The sequence below is a fragment of the Capsicum annuum genome, chromosome 10 (assembly GCF_002878395.1).
Source record: "Capsicum annuum cultivar UCD-10X-F1 chromosome 10, UCD10Xv1.1, whole genome shotgun sequence".
Classification (NCBI taxonomy): Eukaryota; Viridiplantae; Streptophyta; class Magnoliopsida; order Solanales; family Solanaceae; genus Capsicum; species Capsicum annuum.
This window is the reverse complement of record NC_061120.1, coordinates 162609163-162620825: the sequence shown is the minus strand read 5'-3', so window position 1 is coordinate 162620825 and position 11663 is coordinate 162609163. Positions and strand designations below refer to the sequence as shown.

The 11663-nt window shown below is 36.4% G+C and overlaps 1 pseudogene; it reads left to right on the top strand.

Moving 5' to 3' along the window:
* Positions 1-520: 520 nt before the first annotated feature.
* Positions 521-4216, top strand: LOC124887827 (annotated as a pseudogene).
* Positions 4217-11663: the final 7447 nt, after the last annotated feature.

The following is an 11663-nucleotide window of genomic DNA, read 5'->3' as shown; positions in this document are numbered from 1 at the left end:
ATCGATCTCGTCGTACAAGAACATACCTAGTAGAGTCTTGTAGAAAGGTACAAAAATATCTGTACTTTTCTTTGAGAGGCTATAGGGCATTAGGAAAATTCAAATTCTTCTTTCTTATGTGCTAATACTTGATTTCGATTGGTATCTGATGATTTCAATTGGTTTTAGACTTCTTTCACTCTTATTCTCACATATAGTAAGAACACAAAAGTATAGGGCAAGAGAGGGACGTGGTAGAGGAAGGAGAGCAGCGCCCGCCAGGGGCAGAGCTCAGGCTGCGGGGCCATCTTGAGAGAGGCCACTATCTTCTTTCCCACATGAGGATTTGTTGAAGGTTATATAGGATGAAGCTACGCCAGTACAGGATAAATGAGTGTCGGTTCATGATGGGGTTGCACTATCTCAAGGAGGTGCAACTCCGATTCAGATGTCTCCTGCTGTGATTCATAAGGTTTTGAGTTTTTGGAGTGGTTTAGTAGGATCAGGGACTATGCCCGCAGTACCTGTAGTCTAGCATGGGATGCAGCATGCTGTTGCTGTAGCCCCTCGGATGGAAGAAGAGTCAGGATCAGATCTTTTTCCAAGACAGGTTATAGGTCCAGTAATGACCGAAGGTGATCTTGAGTTTTTCTGTAAGTTTATTAAGATGAAGCCCCCTATCTTTCACGAAACTAAGTCGGAGGATGCCTACGAGTTTATTATTGACTATCATGAGAGGCTGCACAAGATGGGGGTGTTTGTGAGGTATGGTGTAGAACTAGTTACTTTTCAGTTCTAGGGGGATACTAAAATATAGTGGAGGGCCTATGTTGAGTGTAGGGATGTATATTTGCCTTCCTTGAATTGGACACAGTTTTACTCAGTGTTTTTAGAAAAGAACGTTCCTCATACTTTGAGAGATAAAAAAAGGGATGAGTTTGCTAATCTTAAGCAGATAAATATGTCAGCTGCGATTTATGAGGCCAAATTTTATTCATTGTCTCGGTATGCATTTAATTTATTGAAAAATGAAGAGGAGAGGACCCATTATTTTGTAACAAGGTTGAATGCAGGTCTCCAGATTTCAGCTCTTTAGATAACATTATCAGGTAGGTCTTTCCAGGAGATGGTTGATTTTGTCAAAAAGGTGAGGGGGTAAGGGAAGAGGGTTATGCCAAGGCATCAGAAAAGAAGGCCCGCAGAGGAGGAAGTTTTAGTGGTTCTTATTCTAGGGGTCAAAGTTCTCAGGAATACCCTTCCCGCCCCATCAGTCAGTGATGCCGGTGTCTATGGGTGGTTCGTCAGGAGCTAGCCAACCTTTTTCATACTCGGGTGGTTACCTCGCTTCATCTTTGTCAGCTCAGCGGCCTACCTTAGACCGTATTTGTTACGAGTGTGGTAGAGTGGGTTATGTTAGGAGGTTTTGTCAGAGTACAAGGCATTTTGGTCAGTCTAGCCAATAGCAGGCTCCTGGAGCTCTAGTTCTAGCAGGTAGAAGACGTGGTGGTAATGATAGAGGTCTTACACAGGGTGGTCGTAGGGGTCATCAGGAAGGTAGGGGTGGTAGTCATCCCCATCAAGGTGGTTCTAGCTTGGCAGAGGTAACGTTCATACTGGTGGTAGGGCCCATATCTATGCCTTTACAGGTAGGCCCGAGGTAGAGGCATCAGATGTTGTTATTATAGGTACTATTATTTTTTGTGACCAGATGACCACTGTATTATTTTATCCTGGGTCTACTTTTTCATACGTGTCAGCTAATTTTCCTGTGGGATTAAACATGGTGTGTGATTTTCTTGACTTTTCGATTCATGTGTCTACTCCTGTTGGTGATTTTGTTCTGGTTGATAGAGTTTATCATTCTTGTTCTGTTATGTTTATGGGGTATTAGACTTGGACAGATTTAGTGTTTCTAGACATGGTAGATTTTGATATAATTTTGGGTATGAGTTGGTTGTCTCTGTATCATCCTATATTAGATTGTCATGCTAAGATAGTGACTGTGGCTATGCCGGGAATGGATAGACTTGTGTGGAAGGGTGATTATAGTCCTGCTCCAATGAAACTTATTTCCTTTCTATATGCCAAGAGGTTAATTGGGAGAGGTTGTTTGGCCTTCCTAGCACATCTTCGATACACTTCCACAGAGGTCCCATCTATTGAGTCAGTTCCTATGGTGTGTAAGTTCTAAGAGGTTTTTCCTATAGATTTTCCTGGTATGCCGCGAGATCGAGACATTGATTTCTTATTGATCTAGAGCTAGGTACTCATCCTATTTCTATTCCTCCCTATAGGATGGCTCCGACAAAGTTGGGAGAGCTAAAGGCTCAGTTGTAAGATTTGTTGAGTAAGGGTTTTATTCGTTTGGGTGCCTCTCCATGAGGTGCTCTTGTCTTGTTTGTAAAGAAGAAGGATGGTAGTCTCATATGTGTATAGATTATAGAAAGTTGAACAAAGTCACGATCCATAACAAGTATCTTTTGCCCCATATGGATGATTTATTTGACCAGTTGCAGGGTGCATCCATATTCTCTAAGATTGAATTGAGGTCCGGGTATCATCAGCTCAAGATTCGGCTTGACGATATTCCTAAGGTTGCTTTTCGAACCAGGTATGGGCACTATGAGTTTCTTCTGATGTCTTTTGGACTGACTAATGCCCCAACTGCTTTTATGAGTTTGATGAATGAGATATTTAAACTCTACTTGGATTCTTTCGTGATTGTCTTTATTGATGATATTCTGGTTTACTCTAAGAGTAAAGAAGAGCATGAAAATCACTTAAGGATTATTTTAGGTTTGTTAAAAGAGAAAAAACTTTATGTAAAATTTTCTAAGTGAGAGTTCTGTTTGGCTTCTATATCCTTTTTGGGGCGTGTTGTTTTGAAGGAAGGGGTGACAGTAGACCCTTAGAAGATTGAAGCGGTTAAGAATTAGGCTTGGCCTACTTCAGTGACTGAGGTTCGTAGCTTTGTTAGCTTAGCAAGTTATTACCGCAGGTTTATGAAGGGATTTTCTTCTATTGCTACTCATATGACGTGGTTGACTCAGAAAGATGTACCATTTATTTGGTTTGATGAATGTGAGGAGAGCTTTCAAAAGCTCAAGACCTTATTGACTATCGTTCTTATTCTTGCCTTGTCGGTAGAGGGTAAGGATTTTATTATTTATTGTGATGCCTCACGTTCTGGTTTTGGTATTATGTTGATGCAGGAAAGGAATGTTATTGCTTATACTTTGAGGCAACTGAAGTCTAATGAGAAGAATTATCTCACTTATGATTTGGAATTAGCTGTTCTGGTTTTTGCTCTTAAGATGTGGAGGCATTACTTGTATGGGGCTCGTTGAGAGGTGTTTACTGATCATCGCAATTTATAGTATATGTTTATATAAAGGGATTTAAATTTGAGATAGCATAGATAGATAAAGTTACTTAAAGATTATGATATCACCATTCTCTACCATCCGGGGAAGGCTAATGCGTCCGCTGATGCACTGAGCAAGAAGTCAACAAGTATGGGTAGTTTGGCTTATTTGAATGCTAGTAGGCGTCCGTTGGCTAGAGAGATTTAAACTCTAGCTAACAAGTTTGTTCAACTTGAGCTGACTGAGAGAGGAGGAATTCTAGCTAGTATTGAGGTAAGGTTCATATTTTTTGATCAAATCAAGGTTAAACAATTTAAGGATGCTAAGTTGAGAAAGATCAGTGATAAGGTTTTGCAAGGTAAAGCTAAGGAGACCATTCTTGATGGTGACTGTGTGTTGCGGATTAAGGGGTGAGTTTGTGTACCTCGTGTTGATGATTTGATTCCTACTATTCTAGCTGAGGCCCATTGTTCGAAGTATTCTATACATCCTGGTGCAACCAAGATGTATCATGATTTGAGGCAACATTACTGGTAGGGTCGGATGAAGCGTGACATAGTTGATTTTGTTGCTAAATTCTAGAGTTGCCAGTAGATAAATTATATGCATCAGAAGCCTGGTGGTACTCTTCATAGGATGCCCATTCCTGAATGGAAATGGGAGAGGATAACAATGGATTTTGTTGTTGGTCTTCCCAAGACTTTGGGGAAGTATGATTCTATATGGGTTATTGTAGATAGGTCGAGAAAGTATTCACATTTCATTCTAGTTCAGGTGACTTGTAATGCAGAAAAGTTGGCCAAGATTTATCTTAAAGAGATTGTTCGATTGCATGGGGTCCAGTTTCTATTATCTCGGATAGGGGTACTTAATTTACCTATACCTTTTGGAAGAAGTTACATGAGGAGTTGGGCACAAGGTTGGACCTTAGTATAATTTTTCACCCTTAAACCGATGGGCAGTCTAAACGAACAATTCAGGTGTTGGACGATATACTTCGTGCGTGTGTGATGAATTTTGGAGGTCATTGGGATTATTTCCTATCTTTGGCTGAGTTTTCATATAATAACAGTTATCATTCGAGTATCGACATGGCGCCGTTTGAGGCATTGTACGAGAGGAGGTGTAGATCTTCCATTGGGTGGTTTGATGCTTTTGAGGTGAGACTGTGGGGCACTGATTTGTTGAGATACTCATTGAATAAGGTTAGGTTCATTCAGGAGAAACTTATAGCGGCTCAAAGAAGACAAAAAGAGTATGCAGATTGCAAGGTTAGATATATGCACTTTATTGAGGGTGAGCAAGTATTGCTCTAAGTTTCGCCCATGAAGGGTGTTATGCATTTTGGGAAGATAGGTAAGCTCATCCCTAGATATATTAGGCCTTTCGAGATTCTTCAGCGTGTGGGGTCGGTAGCTTATAGATTGGTTTTGCCTCCAAGTTTGTCGGGTGTTCACCCTGTGTTTTACGTGTCTATGTTAAAGAAGTTTCATGGTGATGGTAACTACATAATTCGTTGGGATTCAACCTTTTTAGATGAAAACCTCTCTTATGAAGAGGAACCTGCTGCTATTATTGATAGAGGTGTTCGTAAGTTGAGGACTAAGGAGATTGCGTCTGTGAAAGTCCAGTGGAAGAACCGTCCTATTGAGGAGGCCACTTGGGAGACCGAAGCAGACATGCGTAGCAAGTATCCATATGTTTTTGTGGATTTAGGTAATTCCTTGCTTTCCCTTCTTGTCTTGAGTATGCTTGTTTGGGGATGAACGGTTATTTAATTGGTATCTGATGTAACGACCCTTCTAGTCGTTTGTGAAATTTTCTCATTTTTTCTTATTTTAGCTCTTCCAGTTGTTGAGGATGTGGATTATGACTCACAGGATGAGTAATATCAATTTTTAAAGTGTACGGAGGTGATTAAGTCATTAGTTGGGTTATTATGAGCTAAAGAAAGTTAAATTCGATCACGGTCAATTTTCGATCAAAATGACCCCAGATTAGTATTTTAGTGATTCCAAATGATTCAGAATACACTTTTTCTTCAATTTACATATTTAACTTATTTATATAGAATTTCGAATAAAATTCAATAATTTTTCAAAAATTTGATTTAACTAACAATTTAATGGGTCAAAATAAACAAATTATTTACTTATGTTGTTACTATAAGGATGAAATTAAGTGGCTAGAGTTTACCATTTATAATATTATAATAAAATAATCAATATCAGTCATTGTGGGGAAGTGGGGAGTCACGCATAAGAGGAAGTTCTCTATCACAGCGGTTGCATGAGGGATTATCGATAGCTTACGGAGGTTGGGCGAACTGCTACTAAGGTATGTCTTTCACTGATATGTAAGTGGGTTGAAACTGTGAGAATTATGTTAAGGATGGTGCAATTTTTAAACAAATTGCACGTGAGGAGTAGATGATGAAATTTGGTTCTAGTGAATGAAATATTGTTTCTTTTAAGATTGTTCTAATCATGGAAGTTGGGTAGAGTAATGTTAATACAATGATTGATTACTAATTGGTCAATGTTGAAAATTTGGATAGGCACAAATGACCATTGTTGCATTCTTGAACAAAGATTTACTTAATTATAATAATTGTAATCATTATTTGTGAAGTATTTTAATAAAAAAGAAAAAGTAAGGCAAATGGTTGACTAAATCATTGGTTAATAATGATAAGGCTTGGTTTTTGTTGGTTACTGGTCAAGAAAAAAGTAAAGTAGATCGTATGGTTACTGGTTTTTCTTAATTAATTTTATTATAAGTTTGGGGTTTTTAGAGCAAAAATTTATAAAACGAATGTCATTAGATTCATATTTTTATGGGGGTTATATATTGAAACAGATTTGAACGTTTCAAAACTTTGATGAAGGGCAAGACGCTTGCGGATTAATTATATTCGGATTCATTGGTTGAGGTAGGTTACAGTTTAATTGGAGTTTAGACTCGACTTAATTGTATTTATGCTCCTAAATTGGACACTTGTTGATTGGTATTCAGATATGCTTGAAATTGTTGATGTTTGGATTGTTGATGCGTGTATAAATGTTTATTGAAAATTTACTTAATGGAATTTTCTTATGACTTTAAGTGTACTTGTAAACTTGGTACATTGTGTTGTATGCTATGAGGTTGCATAAACTGATATTGATAATACTTGCATATGTTGGATCGGGTACCACACCGGCATGGATATGCATATGTTGGATATGGTATCACGCCGGTACGGATATGTATATGATGGATCGGGTACCATACTGGTACAGATATATTTATGCTAGATCGGGTACCACGCCGGTACGGATATATTTATGTTGGATTAGATACCACGCCGGTATGAATATGTATATGTTGGATCGGGTACCACGCCAGTATGAATATGTATATATTGGATCGGGTAACATGCTGGTATGGATATGTATATGTTAGATCGGGTACCACTCCGGTACGGTACATGAACATAGATTGTTTCTTGCAGGTCATGACTATTTGGGCAAAAAATAAGTCCCATAGCATGTGTGTACATAATTGTGTTGATTCTGTGGATGTTTAGAGTATGGTTGATACTCTTGATCGTTATGTGACTTATTATGAGCACTGTTTGACCTGTTAATATTATATTGTTGATTCATTGAGTATTTGTTATGTGATGAAGCCTATCTACTTGTTATTTGATTTATGTTGTGTACATATTATTAAGTTGAGTTGGCCTATGATACCTACCAATACATTTTCAAGATTCAAGAAGAAGTATTAAGTTTACAAGAAAGTTTAAGCCTTTTTATGTTCCATTCATAGGCATTATACCGTGATTCAAGAAAGCTTGAACTTTTGATCAGAAGATAAGAATGAAATCCACAACTTGTTCATTTTTATTATGATTAAAAGTAAAGAGAAGCATAACTGGTTTTTAATCTATAAAACCTTCTACTATTTTAAGTTGGATTTCTTAAGTATGCGCATAAATGTATTCTGGGAGTACAACTTAGCATCGAGAAGGGAATACGAATGTGCATATCGTATACTGATACTACCTGGCACTCTTCTTTTGTTGAGTGCAGATAGTGTTCTAGAGGCTTAGACACGACCTCATCTCTATCGTTTGATAGCAAATCTTGATTCAAGGGTGAGCACTCCATCTTCAGGCTGCCACGGGTCATCTTATTTTTTATTGTCCATCTTTCAAGCAATGAGACATTCCTTAATTACTATATTTTGGATATCTCTTTAGACATGATTTTTATTAGTAGTTCTTGTACGATGACTTTCGGGTTTTGGGGATTTTAGTAATGAGTTTGTTGGATTTTTGCATAATTAATGATTAATTCTGAATTATTGTTACAATGTTGATTTTATGAAATATCATCTTAATATTGACTAAGTGACTAGGTAATAGTTTGATTTAGATGGTTATTCCACGAGAAGACTAGTGTGGGTGCCACTCATGACCATTTGGATCGTGACAAATAAAACGGTCATTAGTTGGATACTTTTTCTTTTTTTAGAATTTTATTTTTAAATAAAAATTTTACATAAGCAAATTCTATTTTAAAATAATAATTAAATAGCTTGAGTGACTTTCTGAGCAGAAACGTGATAGTTGAGTGACCTTTGAAATAAAGACCAGAGATAAAAATTCATAGTTGAGTGACTTTTGAGATAAAAATTAAAGGTAAGTAATTTTCTGTGATAAAAATTCATACTTGAGTGACTATTTGAGTTATTAACTAGTTTAGCTAACTACTTTAAACAAATTTCTAAAAGATTTGTTTCATGTGAAGAGAGGGACTCAGAAAGAGACATGAAAAAGTTATTGGTATATTGAGTCGACACTTTTATTTAATTCAAGGACATAAATTAATTAGTACCGGCAAAACTAATTGGCATTTACAAAAATTGATTTATTTCATTTCGATTTTAGCATGTGATCAAAGTATAGTAGAACAAGTGACACACGATGTAGGTAAAAGGTAACAATAATTTGTAAAAAGAAGTACAATAGAAGAAAAGGAAAGGGGAAACAAGAAATTCAATGATAAGATATAGACCAAACATAAAAACTATTTGGCGTTTGGACATATATATTTTTGTGATATTCGCAAGCAAAAGAGTACTTATTTATAGTTAAGTCACAAAAAAAATTAAAACTATGTTTCAACATATATTTTACGTTTTCAACTTGAAAAATAGCAACTTCAAGTAGAAGTGAAAAATTGAATACAATATATAACAAAGCAACTAATTATTTATAATTTAGAAACATAATTCTTGAAACATAGACTACAATACTACCAAAAAGGAAAAGGATGAAACTTGAAACACAATTCTTGTCTTAGGAGTTTGATGATACTTTTAATTTTACATTATTAATCATTACTCTTTTTGATAACTAAACTTTTGTATTTATCACCAATCATTACAAAACAGATGGCAACCAACTACGGCTGACTAAGATGCAGAGAATAAAATCTAAATTATGAAATTCCTATCAGTCTACGAAGTAAAAGAAAATAAAACCAGAACAGCAAAGACTATAAGTTCGCTATACTCGTGTCTGTAGTTCATACATTTTCCAATATGTAAATAGAATGGCGAGGTCGCGCTTACAGGTGTCGACCCAAACTCTCTTAGAAAGTAATAATTTTTTATTTAACTAAAATGTGTAAACTTTTAGGTGCGATATACACAAGTTGAGGTTGACGCGATGTATGTTGAAACTGAGGTCTCTTGTGTCTTAGTCAAGACCCATAAAAGTTGAAAGGCCAAACACATCGACGTGTCACTCAACTTGACACGATTTTTCACTTTGACACTTAAAGTGAAATTGTTCATTTTAAGCACTTCAACTAATGTCTTAGTGTATTATTTTGATACTTTTTGCTCACTCATCGTAGCACATATGTTGCACGCATTTTGAGCACGTGTGAGGGATATTTTTGTAATTTTGTCCTCTCTCCTCTCCTTCTCCCTATAAGTCCACCATTTTTTCCTTCAGTTATAGCTACAATAATTCCTTAGCTTCCAAGACACAAGTTGATATTTTTCTGAAGCTTTTCTCTCTCTACTCTCTGACTTCGACAAACAACCTTTAACGGCTCCTTTGTGCTGGTAACGGTTAACGCCGGCCAACTCCGATGAGTCCAACAAGCCACACACACAATACAAAATGAACTAATACCCACAGATTACCTGAACTACCAGACCCATCCATCAACAAACCTTATCAATTAGAGGTATTCCTACCTCTCAGAAGGAAACCCGTGGAAATTGAAGAAATCCCAAGTTCTAATAGAAAAGAATCGTACGCTGGTGCTCTTGGATACAGAATGAGAAATTGATCAAAATTGAAAATAAGGCTACCACTAAGATAACATGAAATCATAGACGACAAGGCAATATTAGTTTTCACAAAGGAAAAACATAAGCTCCTTACAGATACTTACTGCTACATAATCATCGGTAAGTTCATTAGATGAAGACCTGATATTGATAAAATTAGGTCAGATTTTGCTAAATCTGTTACCACTAAAGGGGAAGTGAAAATTGGAGCAAAAGATAGATATCATGTGTTTATTGTTATTGAAAATAAAGAAGATTTCAACAATATTTTTTCCAAAAACTTCATTATTTTAGCTGAAGATGTGTCTATGAAAATATTGAAATGGACCCCAAATTTCAAACCAAATGATGAAAATTCCTCTGCCCCAGTATGGATAAACCTCCTTGATTTACCGTGGCACTACTATGAATGGGATGCTCTTTGTAGGATTGTCAACCCCATAGGTATACCCCTAATCATGGACAAAGCTACGACTACCAAAACAAGGCCAGCTATAGCTAAACTAAGAGTCCAAATAAACCTCGCAAAACCTCTGATTCATTCCGTGAGAGTAGAAGTTAGGAATCAGTCCGGGAAGAAAAGATTTTTGAGCAAAAAATTGAATATGAAATACTTCTTATCTACTATTTCCACTGCCATGCCACTAAAAATGTCAGGTGGTCCAAATAAACAATGCCAAGAGTAGAGGGAAGTTCACTACTAAAGGAGACAAAAGTTCTGATATGATAAAAAAACAACAAAGAGGGGAGTCAAAGAAGTCTAGTTTATCAAGATATGGAAAGAGAGCAACCTATGGAGGTGGAAAAAAGAGGCAACACTATCACAACCGAAGAAGAGAAATAACAGAATGTGAATAAAAAAGGAGGAAAAGGAAAGGAAAAGAATGACTCGAAAAAGGGCCAAAACAAACCACCAACAACTATAGTAACAAGGCGACCAACAATGCTTTCAAGATCCTCCAAGAAGAAGGAAATGAGAACATGGAAATTGTAGTTTATAGTCAAGAGAAAATGGAAACGCAACACACTATCTCAATTCAACAAAACATACAGAGGAGTACAAGGTGGGACAAAGCTTAAAAGGACAAAGAAAAAATTAACAAAAAGTATCAATCAAAACTTAGTGTTAGGGGTTTAAGGAATGAGAATACTATTACTAACACAAGTCCGGAAGCTGACCTACAAAAATAAATGCTAAGCTTAGTAATCAAAGATTCTAAAGATATATCAAACGTGCAAAAAGTGGTAGCTAACATGTAGAATAAGAGGAAAAAATTCACCAAAGAAGTTAGCATCCTAGAAGAAGTCACTTTGCAAGGTGAAACCAGAGATGGTAATGGAGTCATCAGTAAATAAAGACATCTCAACCTACAACATGGACTCCCCTTATTCTTACAAAGAATGCACAAAAATGGACTATTATCCAGATTGATAATAGAAAAAGGGAATTAGACCCGAGAATACAAGAAAATTATGAAAAACAAGAAGGTTACACTCATAATCATGATCCACCTGAACAGAATCAAGTGGAAAATGGATATAAAGAAGATTATGATGATATTTTCCATGATATTGAATTAATAGAATCTGATTTAGAACCTGCTCACATAAGGGAAGAAGGACAATCTATCTCTAATGGTGAAGCGACAAGGGGAACAAACAAAACAAAGAATTAGGAAGCTAGTAACATGGAAGGCTCTAATACTCAGCAAAATATCAATTTCTATAACAATCTATCTCCCTGGAATAACAAAAATCCTGGAAAGATATTTGCTCAAGATCACATTATATTAGAGGATAACAAAGATAACCAAAACCTCCTTACCCCTAAACATATCTAATGATTGATACACTTTCATGGAATATAAGGGGTATTACATCGGCAGAAGCTTTTGAGGGACTTCAAACTATTCAACAACAATTTCAAATACCTTTGCTCTATCTATAAGAACCTATGGTAGATAG